This window comes from Silene latifolia, chromosome X, assembly GCF_048544455.1.
Source record: "Silene latifolia isolate original U9 population chromosome X, ASM4854445v1, whole genome shotgun sequence".
Lineage (NCBI taxonomy): Eukaryota > Viridiplantae > Streptophyta > Magnoliopsida > Caryophyllales > Caryophyllaceae > Silene > Silene latifolia.
Genome location: NC_133537.1, coordinates 265,559,899 through 265,580,265, shown reverse-complemented (window position 1 = coordinate 265,580,265; position 20,367 = coordinate 265,559,899). Strand labels below are relative to the sequence as shown.

Sequence of the window (20,367 nt, the reverse complement as noted above, 5' to 3'; positions counted from 1 at the left end):
CCTATCCATTCAAATATCAAGAGTTCAAACCCGAAGGCGTTGAAGCGGGAAATGACTACATGACTCTACTTATGCAAGAGGTGCACAAACAAGCTTATAAGGACCGGGAAGATGCATACTTAGCCTAATATCCACCCCTCCTCCATTTAGCGAGGCAAGGACTACTTGATCCTTTATGTCCTTTGCCTAGTTGTGCGGATAGGGAAGTCTTATTTCCAAGTGCATCTAGGGGTGAGAGACCGGGTGACAATGAGGTTGTCGGTGATGAGGTTGTTGATAAAGGCATTGATGAAAAGGTAAATGAAGAAGAAGAGGCTAATGAAGAAGAAGAAGAAGATGATGAAGGAAGTGAGCAAGGAAGTGAAGAGGGAAGTGGTGATGAGTCCACTTCTATTGAGGAAGATGATGACAATGATGATATGGTGGAAGACTAGCAAGCTTTGGAGGCTCCTACCCTCTTGAGGTTTGTATACTTCTTTCTTTGTTTTATTTATTTTATCTTGATCATGGTTGGAGAGTCCTAGCAACATAGAGGACTAACACCTCGGCCCCATTGAGGTGTTCTTATTGTTCCCACTTTTGAAAATCCAAAATGACAAATTTAGTTTCATGCATTGCATCTTGTGTGCATGAACTACCCCAACTTTAGGACATTAGAAATAATGTCTATCTCGGTTTGGGGAAGTACATGCATACGCAACGGGAGGTAATCTAAATTACGCTCTCCGTCATAAACAAAAACCCATGCATCATGTAGTGCAGTATAGTATAGCTTGCATTTAGTGTAGAATTCATGCATCATGTTTGCATAATTTCCCATCATTTTGGCCATTGAGGACAATGCCCATATTAGTGTGGAGATGGGGAATTCTAACTTAACTTTTATTCAAAAATATCAAAAAATCAAAAAATTTCGAAAAACCATAAAAATTTCAAAAAATTTGAAAAATTAAAAAACCAAAAACAAGTTCATTTCCTTTGTAGTGTAGTCATGTATATATTGTTGTATATATTGTATTTGTTCTATCTTTGTTCACATTGATTGACTACGCCACATCCGAGACATGAGGATATTAAAGACCGCATGGTATGATCTTTCCAATCTCCTTTTTCCTCTTTATGTTAATGACTATGTGGCTTTATTTTGATTGATGCGGTATAACAATGTGAATTTAGGATTGCATTTAGAATACTTGACATATTAGTTGGTAGAATCATATGCATTAGGTTTTATATATGTTAGTTGCATCATGGCATGTAGTTTGCATGGTTAGAAAAATTTTGTAAAACCGTCTACTTGGGAAGCTTGACAAGTGTATGTAGGCCCTAGTAGATGCTTTTTCTTTTTAAGACTTTGCTTGTTAGAATACTTGTAAAACACCCTAGGATGTGTCATGCTAGTATCCTTTGACCCATGGATTAAGGCCTAGTCAAGAGTACCTTGTGGTGTGATAACTCCTTGGCTACCGTTTATTCCAAGGTGACCCTTGAAACCATGCATCCATCCATCATCCATGTTCTACCACATTTTTGTCATCAAAGGGAATGGGCACAAAAAGAAATTGATTTGAGTTCAATGAAATTAAAAGTGAAAGAAAGTTTGCAAATGCATCAAATGAAAAGAGGAGAAAAAATAGAACTCCTATGCTTCAAATATAAGGCACCCTCACTACATATGGGGTGACTTTGAAAATGTTCAAAAAGAAAATGCAAAGAAAAGTTGAAAAGTTGTCAAGTATTGAAATGCCAAAAATCAAAAGAAATGGCAAAAGAAAGTGTTCTCAAATGTCAAATGCCAAAAGAAATTGGGGGGAAAAACAACAACAAAGCAAACTCCTAAAATGAAACTCAAATATCTATCGATCCCTTTATCAATCGTATCCATTTTTGTGCATGGTAGAGAGGGGACGACCCTTCTTCTTGTCTAGGCAAGAGGGGAAATTCCGCGATCCTCCAGTGTTTCTAACACCATAGGGAGTCTATTCTTGACAAAAGCATTTAACGATTGAGGACAAACGTACCCTAGCTTGACACAATTTGGAGGTGATTTATTGGTATCCTTCTAGGCTTAGTAGTTTGAAGAAATTGCATCTATGAAGGAGTGTGTACCCTTGAATTGTTTCCCTTGTAGATAATTTCAGCCACTTAGATGAGGAAAGTGGCTATTCTTTTGTAGATGCATCCATTACTTGATTTTGTGTGCTTAATGCTTGGATGTGTCGCCCTTTTGGCAAGACCCACCTTGCCTTGCAAGAAGGCATCCTACCTCATGGTTGTCTTGTTGTGAGTTGAAGGGGCGGAGTGAGACCCGCTAATTGTCTCATATCGGCTATGTTATTAGATTAGTTTAAATAATGGTCCTAGTCTTTGTCACCTCTTTACTCGGGACGAGCAAAGGATCGGTTTGGGGATATTTGATGTGACCATAATTAGAGCATATTTAGTCCCCGAATTACCCTTGTTCCCATGCTTTTTAGTGCATATTTGGGTCATTTATTGTCTTTAGTCCTTTGTTTTGCATATTCTTTGAGGTTTTGTGTCCTTGGTAGGAAAGGAGTGCAAACCTTGCATTTTCATGGCAAAATGAAGCTAAATTGATTGAATTCAATGACCAAGCATCAAGGAGAGACAAGATTAGAAGGCCTTTGTACATACTATAGTAGATGGGCAATGATGAGAAAAGATCCTTGCATCCCCGAGGAAATCCTCAAGGATTCTATGAAGAAAAAGGAAGAAAAGAAGAAGGAACGAAGCTGTAAGACAATCCGGGCGGATTGTCTACAAGACGTCCGTCCAGGAGGTACAATCCGAGCGTCTTCCTCCACAAGACGCCCGTCCAAAACCCCGCCAATCCGAGTGTCTTCCCCAGCTGGACGCCCGTCCAGAAACACCCAAATCCGCCCGTCCCGTGCCTAAGACGCCCGGATTCCCTTACAGCTATTTCGTCTTCTACAAACTTCAAGGAAGGATGCGCATCTTTTTCTAAGACCGGCGAAAAAGAGACCGGAGTCTCCCTAGAGACCGGCGATTCCTCAAGGACTTAATCGTCATTTAAGCCCTTAGTAAACCCTAATTTATGTAACTAATCCCCACTATAAATACCCCATTAGTCTAATTAGAAGAGCATGTTCTTCTTAGCAATCTTTAGAGTAGTTAATATCAATCAAATCTCTCTTTAATCTTGTAATCAACATTTAATCAAGTTTTAATACAAGTTTTATTTCCTTAATCTCTCTCTTGTTCATCCTTTATTTTGGGTAATTGAAGACTATTTGGGTTATTATTGGGAGATTGACAACCTTACAATCTATCATCAAGTACTTCTATTATTCTTTACTTTCTTATTGGAATCATTAGTAGGTATAATTCTCTTAATCCCTTTTTAATTATTGTTAATTATCTTCATTTATTCATCATGTTTCACTTTGTTGGTATGATTGACAACCTTGCTAGCATGTTCAACATGATAATGAGTGAGTACTTTTCTTAGCTAGGGTTAATGGTTAATTAGGGGAAACGACATGGGGAATGATTCATGCTTAATCTAATATGTTTTCATAGTTTATTTGCTTGCTTGTTGTGATCTCAACTTATGCACATGTTATGTTTGATGAAATGTGAGCCTATGAATCCTTGCATTTTTTTACCTATCACCTATGTTTTCAATGAGACTTGTAAGACATAAACCAACTCGAGTCTCATTAGACCATGCATATAGTTGAGTAGGGAAGATTAAGTCGACTTGTAGGTGTTGTACAATCTAATCGATTCGGCTCCGGGACCCAAACTTTCCTAGGATTGTAAGATATAAACCAACTCGTTCCATCACAACAATAATTGCTTGCTTATAATTTGAGAATATGTTTGTATGATCAATTCCCATGAATCCCCTATGACCCCATGACACCCTAGTGCCTTTTATAAATTGTTTACATCCCTTTTTAATCATCTTGCTTGTTTACTTTTATTGCTATTTAGTTTAGTGATCTTCTACTTCAAACCCCAAATTGTGACACCCTTAGACACCACTAGTTGCAATAGAAAATCTCATCTCAATTCCCGTCCCTTGGGATCCGACCTTTACTTGCCTCTTTACTAATTGTAGAGTTGTTTTTGAAGTTATAAATTGTGTTTTGGTCTAGGTGCTCCTAACGACAAGTACTGAAAACTAAACCCCTCATAAGGGATCACGACCAAAAATGGCGCCGTTGCCGGGGACGGTGTTAACTTGATTTAGATTTTCTTGTATTGTTATTAGTTGTGTCTTTCTTTGCCTTGTGGAAGTAAAACTCCTCAAGGTTTGTTCTAATTATTTTCGAGTTGTTTGATATTTTGCATGTCTAGAAGATCACAAGGTAACTTGTTACCCTTTGATCACGAAATTGAAAGGACTTTGACAACCAATAGAAGACTTGTTAGGAGAACTATGAGAGGTATTGGTGAGGTTGTAGATATTCAACCAAATAATATTGAGTTCATCAACCCTTTTGCAAGAGAAGGCGAGGAGAACCAAACGCAAAATCCAACACAAAATCAACCCACAATGCCTAAGTTTTCATCACATTCCGTACCAACCGAGGAGAACCTACCCAATGGTACTCCCACACCACAACACTTAACCGGAAATTTTATTGCCAAATCCGCATTTATCCAATTAGTCGAAAGAAGCCAATTTGGGGGGATGCCTAGTGAAGACCCTCATTCTCATATGGAAACTTTTTGCGACTATTGTGATGCGATTTCTCAAACCGGTGTAACTCAAGACCAAATTCGATGGGTTTTATTTCCTTTTTCTCTAATTGGCATTGCGAAACAATGGTTGAAATGCCTTGATAAGGCTACTCTCGGAATTGATTCTTGGAAGAAGTTGGCTCTAACTTTCTACAAAAAGTTCTATCCACCGGAAAAGACTAACATGCTAAGAGCTCAAATTACGGGCTTTAAGCAAAGAGATGAGGAATCTTTGTATGAAGCTTGGGAGCGATTCAAAGGAATTTGTCGCTCATGTCCTCATCATGGACCTAGCGAGTGGTTCTTGGTACAACAATTTTGGAACGGTCTTTATGAAGACTCAAGAAACATTCTCAACATGGGATCAAATGGAATGTTCACCGAAGTTGATGACAATCAAACTTGGAACAAAATTGAGGAAATGGCGGTCCATAACTCACAATATAGTAGACCTCGCAAGGCTACTAGAGGAGGAAAGCATGAAGTGGACTCCATTACTCAATTGGGTGCTCAACTTAGTGCTCACATTGATACCATCAATTTGAAGTTTGAAAAAGCTATGGCTAGACTTGAAGAAGCCTAAAAATCACCAAAGCATCATGTTAATGCCATGACGGCATCTTCATCAATCCCAAGTGGGATATGTGAGAATTGTGAAACTTTGGGACATGACCAAAGTGAATGTAGGGGAACAAATGAACAAGTGAATGCTTTTCAAGCATACAACAGTGGTACCCCTTATTCAAACTATTACAATGAAAACACCAAATTCCATCCAAATCTCTCATACAAAAGCCAAAATGTTCAAAACCCTCAACCAACATACACCCCACCTCCCATGAGAAACCAAAATCAAAGACCCTTTTACAACCAAAACCAAGGTTACCAAAATCAAACTCCATACAATCAACAAAATGACCAAGGTTTTGATGTTCAAAAAGCGGTCCTCCAAATGCAAAAGAATTAACAAGAGTTTTTCACTCAAATGCAAAAGGATAGTCAAGCAAAGGAAATCACCATCAACAACATCCTAGCTCACACCAAAATGTTGAAAACCCAATTGACTCAACTAGCATCTTCAAGCTCACAAAGACAAAAGGGGCAATTACCATCTCAAAGTAATCCCCCAAGACATGAAACGGTTAGTGCCATTCACTTGAGGAGTGGTACAAGGTATGAAGCACTGAAGAAGCAAGTTGAGGATGAAGTTGTGGAAGCTAGTGACAAAGAAGAAGTTGTGCAAAACTCCAAGGATGGAGAACCATCAAAAGAAGAAATTTCAAAGAAAAATGAAGACAAGGTCAAGGAGAAGGAGCCCATTGTGATTAGACTTCCTTTTCCAAGTCGTCAAGCCAAGCCCAAATTTGATGACCAACTTGAAAATTTATGGAAATTGTGAAGAATTTGGAAGTCTTAATTCCTTTTATGGAATTAATCAATCACGTGCCGGCCTATGCAAAATACATGAAAGACATCCTCACAAAGAATAAGTCGATCCGGAAGCTTGAGACTATCGCCTTCACTAAGGTGAGTAGTGCAATACTTCAAGGGAGTTCACCTCCAAAACTTAAAGATCCGGGAAGCTTCTCAATACCGTGTACCATTGGCGACACCACGATCAACAAAGCCTTATGTGATCTAGGGGCTAGTGTGAGTGTTATGCCGTACTCGGTGAGTAAAAGGTTAGGGATGGGAGAGCTTAAATGCACCAATATCACACTCCAAATGGCCGATAGATCGACGAAGACACCATTAGGGATATGGGAAGATGTTCCCGTAAGAGTTGGGAAATTTTTCATCCCGGTGGACTTTGTCATTGTTGACATGGAAGAAGACTCCAACATTCCAATCATTCTAAGAAGACCTTTCTTGCACACCGCGGGTGCGGTGATTGATGTGAAGCATGGAGAGCTCACTCTAGAAGTGGGAGATGAGAGCATAACTTTCAATCTTGACAAGACCATGAGAGCTCCCCGTTTGCATGAACCATATTTTATGGTTGATCATTATAGCCGGAAGGATGATAGGAAGAAGTCGGAATTCCAATGGAAGAAGAAAATTGATGATGCTCCATTCAAAGAGCAAGTGAATTGTAACAAAGAGAGCTTGAAAAGCTCACCAAAGTCAAGCAATGAAGAGGATGGCCTCATTGGCCAAGACAAGAAAATGGGAGAGTTGTCTCTATCAACTCAAGAGATCTTTAGTGATCAAGTAGATGAAGTTTGTGGTCTTTGGGACGACGAGTTTGAAGGGATTTTCAATCCCTACATTGGTAATGCTATCAATCAAGACCAACATGAAGGACAACAAGGGCAAAGGTCTATTGAAGATCTTTATCATGATAATGAACAAGCTTTTGACTACTTTTTCGAGGTGTTGAGCAACATCAACAACACCTTGGACATGCCCCCATGACATCTCACTAAGGATGAGAGTTTGGTGGAGTCCTCCCTAAACCACCATTTGTAAATATTTCTAACTCCCTAACTTGCATTTTAATTCTTACATTGCATTTTTGTCATTTTTGGATTTTTATGCTTTGTAATGTGACCATAATTGGCGCATATTTAGCCCCCGAATTACCATTGTTTCCATGCTTTTTAGTGCCTATTTGGGTCATTTCTTATCTTTAGTTCTTTGTTTTGCATATTCTTTGAGATTTTGATCCCTTGGTAGGAAAGGAGTAAGAATCTTGCATTTTCATGGCAAAACGAGGCTAAATTGATTGTATTCAATGACCAAGCATCAAGAAGAGACAAGACTAGAAGGCCTTTGTACATATCATAGTAGAAGAGCAATGTTGAGAAAGGATCCTTGCGTCCCCAAGGAAATCCCCAAGGAATTTATGAAGAAAAGGGAAGAAAAGAAGAAGAATTGACGCTGACCAACAATCCGAACGGATTGCGGACAATCCGTCCGTCCGGCCCGACAATCCGAGCGTCCCTCCTTGGAATCCGCTCGGATTCCCCCTCAACAATCCGAGCGTCCCTCTCCCGAATCCGCTCGGATTGCACAGCCCAAATCCGGCCGTCCCGACTCTAATCCGCACGGATTCACCGCACAAAGACGGATTTCATTCTTCAAGCTACGAAAAGAGAAGCCCTTCTCTCGGAAAATACCGAGTCTCCTTGCTCAACTTAAAAAGTGTAATTACTAGTTTAGCCCTTAGTTAACCCTAATGCATCCTCCCTAATTTTCACTATAAATACCCCATTAGGCTAATTAGAGGAGCATGTTCTTCTTATCAATAATTAGTGTAGTTAATATCAATCAAATCTCTCTTCAATATTGTAATCAAGTATTAATCAAGTTTTAATCCAAGTTTTAGTTCTTTAATCTCTCTCTTGTTCTTCCTTTATTTTGGGTAATTGAAGATTATTTGGGTTATTATTGGGAGATTGACAACCTCTCAATCTAGGATTCAAGTACTTCTATTATTCTTGCTTTATTATTGGAATCATTAGTAGGTATAATCTCTTAATCCCTTTTTAATTATTGTTAATTACTTTCATTTATTCATCATGTTTCATTATGTTAGTATGATTGACAACCTTTCTAGCATGATCAACATGATAATGAGTGAGTAGTCTCTTAGCTAGGGTTTAATGGGTGATTAGGGAAACCAACATGGGGAATGATTCATGCTTAAATCAATATGCTTTCATATCTTATTTGCTTGCTTGTTTTGATCTTAATACATGCACATGTTATATTTGATGAAATGCTAAGCCTATGAATCCTTGCATTTACTATCATCTTCTATCTTTTCAATGAGACTTGTAAGACATAACCCAACTCGAGTCTTGTTAGACCATGCATGTGTTGAGTAGGAAAGATTAAGTCGACTTGTAGGTGTTGTACAATCTAATCGATTCGGCTCCGGGACCCAAACTTTCCTAGGATTGTAAGACATAACCCAACTCGATCCATCACAACAATAATTGCTTGCTTATAATTTGAGAACATGTTTGTATGATCATATCCCATAATTCCCCTATGAACCCATGACACCCTAGTGCTTTTAATCAATTGTTTACACCCCTTATTTCATTCATCTTGCTAGTTTATTTTCATTGTTATTCTAGTTTAGTGACCTTCTACACCAACTCAATTTGTGACACCCCTAGACACTACTAGTTGCAATAGAATTCTCATTTCAATACCCGTCCCTTGGGATCCGACCTTTACTTGCCTCTTTACTAATTGTAGAGTTGTTTGTGAAGTATAAATTGTGTTTTGTATCGACCATTGACCAACGACCACATATGCTTAATTGTGAACACGAAATGGCCTCGATCACTTTGATCAAGGTAATTATCATTTTTGAGAGAAGTGAGGGAGGGACTAATGATTTCATTGATGTGTAGTGCTTTAGCTTAGTGTGGGGATAACAATTGCCTAGGCTATTCATGCCTTAGTAGTGCCCCTACAATGAGGAACACGGGATTTGAAGAATGAATATGACACGGGATATGCAAGTGCACGGATGGGACTGAATCCGGGTAGATCAGGGAGAATCCGAGCATCCTTAAGGGGAATCCGCTCGTCTTTAGGGAATCCGACCGTCTTTGGCAGAATCTGCCCGTCCAATTTGGGACTGTCGAAGAATCCGAGCGTCCCAGCAGAGACGACGCTCGTCTTGAAGAATCCGCTCGTCTTTGCAGAAAGACGCCCGTCTTTAGAATCCGCTCGTCTTTGCAGAAAGACGCCCGTCTTTTTGCCAGTGCAAAATAAGAAAGCTTGTTGTATCAGAATCCGCCCGTCTTCAGCAGAATCCGCTCGTCCCACAGTCAAAGAATCCGAGCGTCCCAGCTGAAAGACGCCCTACCCCGTCGCGTATTTAAGTCGTCTGCAAAGGATTCAACCCGCCGCCGGTCAAAATTAATTCAAGGCGGCCACCGCATCGCATCCGGTGCGCTGGCTTAGCTCACGACACGTGCCCTTGGGGGGCCCGTCTTTAGGCGAGAATCCTGAACCCAGAATAGGCAGAATCCGAGCGTCCCGAAGGAAAAACGCCCGTCTTCCCCTGCAGTTTCAAAATTTTCGGGTGTTTTAAATACCCCTTCCACATTCATTTCTTCATTCATTCATTCAAAACACTACCAAAAACCCCAAAACCCAAAACCCTCATCCTCTCCATCACCAAAACAAGATTTCCTCAACCAAATTCAACAAAATCAAATCCAAACTTCCTTTTAACAACAATTAATCACTCCTCTTCCAACAAAAATCAATCCGAGCACCAAAATCTTCAACCTTTGAGTCGATTTTCGAAATACAAAGGCAAAGCCTTTCATCTTAAAATCGATTTGGGTATAATTGGAAATTGAAGATTTTCACTCTTTTCTTGGTATATTCATCAATTGCAAGAACAAAAGGATCAACAAAGGCACCTAAGGCAAAGGCACTCTCAACAAGGCAACAATGTCTTCAAGCAAAGAAAGCTTCATTGGCTATGGTGGTTGCTAGTGCAAACTTGGAAGTTCAACAACAACAAAATCCTCCCTTGGAAGCAACAACATCATCAACTCCGGAAATTGCTCAATTATCAAACTATCCGGAGGTAATTTTCATTTCTAACTCCCATAGGGATACATTTGCCAAGTATGCTAAGAAATCCTTTCTACCCACCAAATTCATATGTAAAGATGCCTTGAACAAATTGGGTGTCCTTGAACAAACAAAAGCCTTCTTTGAAGCCATGGGGTTGGGAAAATTGTTTGCTACAAGAGAATTGACATACCCCTCCCTTACCTTGGAATTCTTGAGTTCATTGAAAGTGACTAAGGTAGAGACTAGAGAATACATCGAGTTTTGCCATGCCAATGTGAATAGGCGCATCACCTTTGATGACTTGAGTAAAGCATTAGGTCTTAGTGATTCACCTCGTTATTACAAGAAGCCCGAAAAATATGACCCCGCTCCTCTTTGGGAGGCGATTTTCGGGAAGAAATTTGAGAACTTTCATGCTTGTCGCGCTCTATTAGTCCACCATCCGGGCATTAGAGTGTGGCACAAGGTTATCGGGAATACTATCATTGCAAGAAAAGACACTAACCACTTTACCAAGCTCGATTGTATTCTACTTGAGTCGGCCTTAAATATTGGAAGGTAATTCACCAAGCCTTACAATTCTCTAAGGCTTTTGGTGGAAATATGGCTCAATGTTGATTGTGGAAAGCAAGGCACCGCTTTTATCGTAAATGGAGGTCGAGTTACTCTTTTGGCCACGTACTTTGATCCGAATTTCAACAAGGATAGCAAGTATGTGGCAAAAAAAGGGGGTCATCTCATTGACATGGATGCCATGATTAACAAGTACAAGTGGGTTACGCATAATCCTCTTGACACCAAATATGGGTGGCTCACCAATGATGCTAGATCTTTTACTTTGCCTTCCAAGATATGCCGTTTGAGTGTTCATAGAACAAACTACCTTCTTCCCCTCTCAAAGGAAGCCGAATACATCATCCGTCAACAAAGGGGTGAAATTGAAATGCCCTTCTCCTCCATTGTCACACCACCCTATCCATTCAAATATCAAGAGTTCAAACCCGAAGGCGTTGAAGCGGGCAATGACTACATGACTCTACTTATGCAAGAGGTGCACAAACAAGCTTATAAGGACCGGGAAGATGCATACTTAGCCCAATATCCACCCCTCCTCCATTTAGATAGGCAAGGACTACTTGATCCTTCATGTCCTTTGCCTAGTTGGGCGGATAGGGAAGTCTTCTTTCCAAGTGCATCTAGGGGTGAGAGACCGGGTGACAATGAGGTTGTCGGTGATGAGGTTGTTGATAAAGGCATTGATGAAGAGGTAAATGAAGAAGAAGAGGCTAATGAAGAAGAAGAAGATGATGAAGGAAGTGAGCAAGGAAGTGAAGAGGGAAGTGGTGATGAGTACACTTCTATTGAGGAAGATGATGACAATGATGATATGGTGGAAGACTAGCAAGCTTTGGAGGCTCCTACCCTCTTGAGGTTTGTCTACTTCTTTCTTTGTTTTATTTATTTTATCTTGATCATGGTTGGAGAGTCCTAGCAACATAGAGGACTAACACCTCGGCCCCATTGAGGTGTTCTTATTGTTCCCACTTTTGAAAATCCAAAATGACAAATTTAGTTTCATGCATTGCATCTTGTGTGCATGAACTACCCCAACTTTAGGACATTAGAAATAATGTCTATCTCGGTTTGAGGAAGTACATGCATACGCAACGGGAGGTAATCTAAATTACGCTCTCCGTCATAAACAAAAACCCATGCATCATGTAGTGTAGTATAGTATAGCTTGCATTTAGTGTAGAATTCATGCATCATGTTTGCATAATTTCCCATCATTTTGGCCATTGAGGACAATGCCCATATTAGTGTGGGGATGGGGAATTCTAACTTAACTTTTATTCAAAAATCCAAAAAAATCAAAAAATTTCGAAAAACAATAAAAATTTCAAAAAATTTGAAAAATTGAAAACCCAAAAACAAGTTCATTTCCTTTGTAGTGTAGTCATGTATATATTGTTGTATATATTGTATTTATTCTATCGTTGTTCACATTGATTGACTACGCCACATCCGAGACATGAGGATATTGAAGACCGCATGGTATGATCTTTCCAATCTCCTTTTTCCTCCTTATGTTAATGACTATGTGGCTTTATTTTGATTGATGTGGTATAACAATGTGAATTTAGGATTGCATTTAGAATACTTGGCATATTAGTTGGTAGAATCATATGCATTAGGTTGTATATATGTTAGTTGCATCATGGCATGTAGTTTGGATGGTTAGAAAAATTTTGTGAAACCGTCTACTTGGGAAGCTTGACAAGTGTATGTAGGCCCTAGTAGATGCTTTTTCTTCTTAAGACTTTGCTTGTTAGAATACTTGTAAAACACCCTAGGATGTGTCATGCTAGTATCCTTTGACCCATGGATTAAGGCGTAGTCAAAAGTACCTTGTGGTGTGATAACTCCTTGGCTACCGTTTATTCCAAGATGACCCTTGAAACCATGCATCCATCCATCATCCATGTTCTACCACATTTTTGTCATCATAGGGAATGGGCACAGAAAGAAATTGATTTGAGTTCAATGAAATAAAAAGTGAAAGAAAGTTTGCAAAATGCATCAAATGAAAAGAGGAGCAAAAATAGAACTCCTATGCTTCAAATATAAGGCACCCTCACTACATATGGGGTGACTTTGAAAATTTTCAAAAAGAAAATGCAAAGAAAAGTTGAAAAGTTGTCAAGTATTGAAATGCCAAAAATCAAAAGTAATGGCAAAAGAAAGTGTTCTCAAATGTCAAATGCCAAAAGAAATTGGGGGGAAAAACAACAACAAAGCAAACTCCTAAAACGAAACCCACGTTGCCTTACAAGAAGGCATCCTACCTCATGGTTGTCTTGTTGTGAGTTGAAGGGGCGGAGTGAGACCCGCTAATTATCTCATATCGGCTATGTTATTAGGTTAGTTTAAATAATGGTCCTAATCTTTGTCACCTCTTTACTCGGGACGAGCAAAGGTTCGGTTTGGGGATATTTGATGTGACCATAATTAGAGCATATTTAGTCCCCGAATTAGCCTTGTTCCCATGCTTTTTAGTGCATATTTGGGTCATTTATTGTCTTTAGTCCTTTGTTTTGCATATTCTTTGAGGTTTTGTGTCCTTGGTAGGAAAGGAGTGCAAACCTTGCATTTTCATGGCAAAATGAAGCTAAATTGATTGAATTCAATGACCAAGCATCAAGGAGAGACAAGATTAGAAGGCCTTTGTACATACTATAGTAGATGGGCAATGATGAGAAAAGATCCTTGCATCCCCGAGGAAATCCTCAAGGATTCTATGAAAAAAAAGGAAGAAAAGAAGAAGGAACGAAGCTGTAAGACAATCCGGGCGGATTGTCTACAAGACGCCCGTCCAGGAGGTACAATCCGAGCGTCTTCCTCCACAAGATGCCCGTCCAAAACCCCGCCAATCCGAGCGTCTTCCCCAGCTGGACGCCCGTCCAGAAACACCCAAATCCGCCCGTCCCGTGCCTAAGACGCCCGGATTCCCTTACAGCTATTTCGTCTTCTACAAACTTCAAGGAAGGATGTTCATCTTTTTCTAAGACCGGCGAAAAAGAGACCGGAGTCTCCCTAGAGACCGGCGATTCCTCAAGGACTTAATCGTCATTTAAGCCCTTAGTAAACCCTAATTTATGTAACTAATCCCCACTATAAATACCCCATTAGTCTAATTAGAAGAGCATGTTCTTCTTAGCAATCTTTAGAGTAGTTAATATCAATCAAATCTCTCTTTAATCTTGTAATCAACATTTAATCAAGTTTTAATACAAGTTTTATTTCCTTAATCTCTCTCTTGTTCATCCTTTATTTTGGGTAATTGAAGACTATTTGGGTTATTATTGGGAGATTGACAACCTTCCAATCTATCATCAAGTACTACTATTATTCTTTACTTTCTTATTGGAATCATTAGTAGGTATAATTCTCTTAATCCCTTTTTAATTATTGTTAATTATCTTCATTTATTCATCATGTTTCACTTTGTTGGTATGATTGACAACCTTGCTAGCATGTTCAACATGATAATGAGTGAGTAGTTTCCTTAGCTAGGGTTAATGGGTAATTAGGGGAAACCAACATGGGGAATGATTCATGCTTAATCTAATATGTTTTCATAGTTTATTTGCTTGCTTGTTGTGATCTCAACTTATGCACATGTTATGTTTGATGAAATGTGAGCCTATGAATCCTTGCATTTTTTACCCATCACCTATCTTTTCAATGAGACTTGTAAGACATAAACCAACTCGAGTCTCATTAGAACATGCATATAGTTTAGTAGGGAAGATTAAGTCGACTTGTAGGTGTTGTACAATCTAATCGATTCGGCTCCGGGACCCAAACTTTCCTAGGATTGTAAGATATAAACCAACTCGTTCCATCACAACAATAATTGCTTGCTTATAATTTGAGAATATGTTTGTATGATCAATTCCCATGAATCCCCTATGACCCCATGACACCCTAGTGCCTTTTATAAATTGTTTACATCCCTTTTTAATCATCTTGCTTGTTTACTTTTATTGCTATTTAGTTTAGTGATCTTCTACTTCAAACCCCAAATTGTGACACCCTTAGACACCACTAGTTGCAATAGAAAATCTCATCTCAATTCCCGTCCCTTGGGATCCGACCTTTACTTGCCTCTTTACTAATTGTAGAGTTGTTTGTGAAGTTATAAATTATGTTTTGGTCTAGGTGCTCCTAACGACAAGTACTGAAAACTAAACCCCTCATAAGGGATCACGACCAGGTGGCTTGCGGGAGGTGCAGAAATGAGGTATCTTCAGAGCCCCCACTTTGATTGAGGCTTGGACAAGGCGAAAGTCAAAGTATAACCATCAGGTCAAACGAAGATTACAACCTGACGACTATGGCGACGCGAGGCGGCTCAAGGGGTCTGAACCAAGGACCTATCGTCGGGAACATATTAGAGTATGTCGACTATCGAGGAGGGTCGTTTAAAGTCCATTAGACTACGTAAGGAAGCTCGCCAGCCATAAGAAGAGACCATACCTGAGACTTATTTCTCGAGATGTTTCCGGAGGTGCGTGGGAGCTAAGGTTAAGCATAGGAGCTAAGGTTAAGCGTAGGAGCTAAGGGTAAGCGTAGGAGCTAAGGATAAGACCTAAAAGTTATGTAAGGATTGTGCTAGGGTGTGGGAACTTCTAGAGAACAACACCTTTGTTGAACTCGGTGAGGAAACAAAAATGTCAAGGGTAGTAGGACGTAGGCGGGAACTGCTGGGGGAAATCTGCTTGGGTCGGTCTCAAGCGAACTCTGGCAAAAACTTGAGGTTGGATCTCCATGTCTCGAGAAGAACAATCGGCTGTCATGAACTCTCGCTGGGGGATTACTGAGGTTGAATCTCCATGTCTCGAGAAGAACAGTGAACTTGGACAAAAAGAAAACCTTGAGGAAAAGGAGCAGCAGATGCTGCGTTCCTTGGAAGAGGCGCAGTACTTGACGCGTCCTTTCCTCAGCGGGTTCCTCCTGCGCAAGAAAGCGCGTTTGACAGCCTGTCGTATTTTAGGCATAACTTTCTCTAATAGACTCGGAATAAGGTGATTTAGGTGGCGTTGGAAAGCTAAGAACGAGATCTAAATTTTCTGTGAAATAGGCCTAACCCAAAACAGTCGTTATCAACTCGTAAAACGGGCCTAAAGGTCGGGTTATCATTCTAGCTAAATGAAATGCACATTTTGTAATGTAAACTTTTAGCTTAGCCTAATGAAGTGACATGAGACTCAAAATGAGATATAATCTCAACATTTTATGACATCCTAACCTTAGGTAGACAAGCACATTACTCTGACTCGGGATTTGACGGTTTTAGGAAATGAAGACGGTTTTTGACCCGGACTCCAAATGAACTCTAATTACTGCCAAAACGACCGTAATGACACCTAGATGACGACCATGAGGTAGACACAAGTATTTGAGCTATCACTTGACGATAAACTTACAAATTGTCATAAATCGTTCAGTGTACCAAACATGCGGCCCAATCATCACCGGGTGTTTTGCGGGAGGTACAGAAATGAGGTATCTACAACTACCCAATCCATTTCATTGCTCGTACCTGCATTTCTATTACTACAACACCAACTTGAGCAAACCAAACTCTCAACACAACACAAATGGAACACCAATAACCAAATCTCATATATAAAATGAGAATAAACCAAGTTAACAAGTTTACCAACAAATCCTCATCAAACCAAATCCGTCACAAGTCTAACTAACACTACCATGTTCTTAGGTTTTGGGAAAGGGGCACATAAGTCAAGTACAAGTAAAAGAAGCACCCGCGCCAAAAGCACCTCCTCCGGATGGATCATTAGGATCTTACCAATGGGGACGGGGACCGGAGTTGCACGAACTGAAGAAGGCTTCCATCTTGTCGAACTTTGCTTTCATTTCCCGCATTTGTTGATCCCTTTCGGCGTTTTGGAGCCTTTCTTCGGCGTTTTGGCGCCTTTCTTCATCAAGTTGTGCTTGTAAGACACTTAGAATTCCCGGCTCATAAGTTTGTTTTGACTTTTAAGAAGTCCTTGCTTTTGGCGCCTTGAAGAAAACTCCATGAGCTTCTCCGGTTCCATACACCGAGCCCTTTTTGTACCCCTCAACCAAGTCAAACCAAATATCATTATCGGGCCTATTGGGGGTGTTCTCTTTTTCACGCAAATAAGCATCCTACAAGTCAAACCAAATATCATTAAAGGTTATTTTTACATGAAAAATTTACCTATAATAAGTAATGTTAGTAAGGGAAATTGACTAATTAAATGAAACTTACATGTAATTCCTTGTCTTTCGCCTTAGTCCAATGCCTATTACCCTTATCATCAACCTTGCTATGCGTGTCTGCAAAGAGCTCGGGAGCCGTCATCTCTACCTTACCTTTTTTCTTCCCCTTCTAAAAACAAACAAGGCATAAATTCATGGTTTTCATGGTTAAATTTTTTTAATAATAATCTAAGGTGTTGTTATGTATACTTACTCCCAAAACACGATCCAAGAAAGAATGAGATCCCCCATAGTGAGTAGCCTCAACAATGCCTTCTTTCTTTCCTCCTCTGTTGTTGAGTGAACCTCGCTCCGACTTGATCTTAAATTCCGGGGTTGCACGTTTCTTCATTAGACCTTCATATGCGCCACCTAAAATTCAAAATAGTGTTAGAAAAAATAAAATGGTCACGTAAATTTATTATAACTAAATACAAGTAATCAAACTAATAAAATAATACACACCTTTCAAATGCTCGGGCTCCTTTTTCCTCCTCACGGTCTTATAGATGAGATCTCTATATCTTTAAGTACAAATAGCGTTGTACCTATCACGGACAATATGTTCCAAACCCGACGGCCAATCAAATGATTTCTATAAAAAGTTTTTATTAGTATAAATTAATAATTGAAACTTAGATATAAATTAACAAATTAAATATATACAAAAACATACCCGAAAGATGTTGAACCATTCTTCTTTTTGTTGGGGCGTAGCGTCAGTCCAACAAGTAGGAACATCCCCCGTCATCTTCTATTTCGTACTTGCCGAACAACCACTAACAACCGTTCTGCAGTTAAACCTGAAATACAATATGTTAAATACAAGTACGCGTTTATATTAAACAAAGACTGAATATTGTAACTTTAATGGAGTATATGAAATGAACATATGAGTAACATATATCTTACCAAAGACCAGCCGGATGATGATCATCTTCCCATCCGTAGTCCACTGAATCTCGAGTCCCTGATCTGATGAGTCATCATTGGTCGATTCCTCGACCGACTGTTGCTCAATCTCTGTCTCCTCTTCCTCTAAAGAAGACATACTACGACGCTGACTACCCCCGCCTCGCTGTCTACCTCATCCTGCGCGACCTCCTGCCATCTACAATTGCAAAAAAAAAATTATTAAACAATGTTGTTAGTAAAATAAAAACATAATTGCAATAAAATATAAAATAAAATTAAAAAAATTTACCAATATAACTAACACTAGTCCTCATCATCCTCTTCATCAGTTTCATCGTCATCCTCATTTTCATCCTCCTCCTCATCATCATATCATCAACAACATCATCATCAACATCATCATCATCATCATCATCATCATCATCATCATCATCATCATTATCATTATCATTATCATTATCTACTTCCTCCTCCCACTCCTCCAACTCTACATCTTCTCCATTCTCTTCCTCCTCTTCCTCATTTTCCAACTCTTCACCCTCTTCATTCCCATTCTCGTAACTGATTTCTTCAATTGGAGACAAAATTGTGCTAGTTGATACTACTTCTTCTTGGAAAAAAGAGGTATCTATTTTTGATCTTGCCTTTGTCTTAAAGACTGCCCACCATTGCTTTTGATTTCTATCATTCCTCGTGCATGGATAAGAAGAGAAATACACTTTATGAGCTTGATGTGCGAGTATAAATGGGTCATACTTAGAATATGTTCGAGTATGATTCACTTCTACGAGTTTGTAACGTTCATGTACTCTTGTTCCGGCCATAGAATTATCCTTCCATTCAACCTTGAATAAGACAAACTTATAAGCACGGTCACACCCATTATAGCACATCTCAAATATTTCCTCTACTATACCATAATAGTCATTGTCATCAAGACAAGAAATAGTGACACCATAATTGCATCTAGCCTTATTTTTACCATAGTTGAATGTATGAAAATTGAATCCATTAACTAGGTATCGATTCCAGGTTCTAACCATTCGTGAAGGACCAGAGGCTAAACTCCTTATCAAATCATCTTCGATATTCAACTCAATAACATGCTTCTTAAACCACGATGGAAATTGCTCCTCGTGTTTATTCCAAACATCATCCCTGCTCACATTAGGATGCTCTTTCATGAAATCAGTCACAAACTGCATTTCATATGGCTCTAAGATTTCACAATTAGATAGAACGTAAAGGTGAGCACGATTATATTCTTTGTCATCCAAATATCTTGTTCCCCCAATTGTTGAGCAACCTTCATCATCATGAGTTTGAAAAAAACTCGGGTAAACTTGCATCAATTTCATCCTCTTTGTCAATTTTCAAGTATTTTGCCTTGGTTTCTATATGTTTTTCAAAGTAAAGTGAGCAAAAATTTGCAATCTCTTCTGTTAAATATGCATTGCATATAGAACCTTCTACCCGAGCTTTGTTACCAATTTTTTTCTTCGTGTGTTTAAGAAACCTATAATATAATTGTAGAGCTTAATTAAAAGTTGATAAAGTTAAAAAAATTAAAGTGTATAAAAGAATAATAGTTATAATTTCAATAATACTAGTTAACTTTTATTACTTTTCAAATGGATACATCCACCTATATTGGACGGGTCCTCCAACTTTGGCTTCGTAAGGCAAGTGAACCGATAGATGCTCCATGGAATTAAAAAATGTAGGAGGTAAGATCATCTCAAGTTTACACAATATTTCTGGTATTTGCTCTTCGAGACGTATCATGTCATCAACGCATATTGAAGAGGAACATAAATCTCAAAAAAATTGACTAATCTTAACAATTGCATTCCACACGGTAGTCGGGAGAAGATGTTTCAAAGTAACGGGTAATAATCGTTCCATGAAGACATGACAATCATGGCTTTTCAAGCCTTGCAACTTTATCTTCTTCATATCAACACATCGTTTAAAATCTGATGCATATCTATCTGGAAACTTCAACTTTCGTAACCACTCACACAATACCTTCCTTTGAGATTTGTCAAGAGTAAAAATGGATTTTGGCTTTGACCCGTCTTTGCGAATGTGCAATTTGGGACGGTCATAAAATTTCTTTATATCTTTTCTTGCAGCAATAGTATAACACGACTTTCCTTTTACATCCATAATCGTATGAATCAGTAGCTCAAAAAAGTTTTTCTCTATGTGCATTACATCCAAGTTGTGCCTAATTAACATTGTTTTCCAATACGGAATGTCCCAAAAAATGCTTCTTTTAAACCAACCATTTTTTTTCCAACTCTTTAAACTCTTCTTTTGTACCATCAACAGTAGTTGAAAAATCACATATCA

General features: G+C 39.1%; 1 non-coding gene across 1 annotated transcript; it reads right to left on the bottom strand.

Moving 5' to 3' along the window:
* Window positions 1-4,915: 4,915 nt before the first annotated feature.
* LOC141624464 (small nucleolar RNA R71) lies at window positions 4,916-5,022 on the bottom strand. Its single transcript, XR_012534270.1, has one exon. It is a non-coding gene; the product is annotated as a small nucleolar RNA R71 (small nucleolar RNA).
* Between the last annotated feature and the right edge of the window lie 15,345 nt (window positions 5,023-20,367).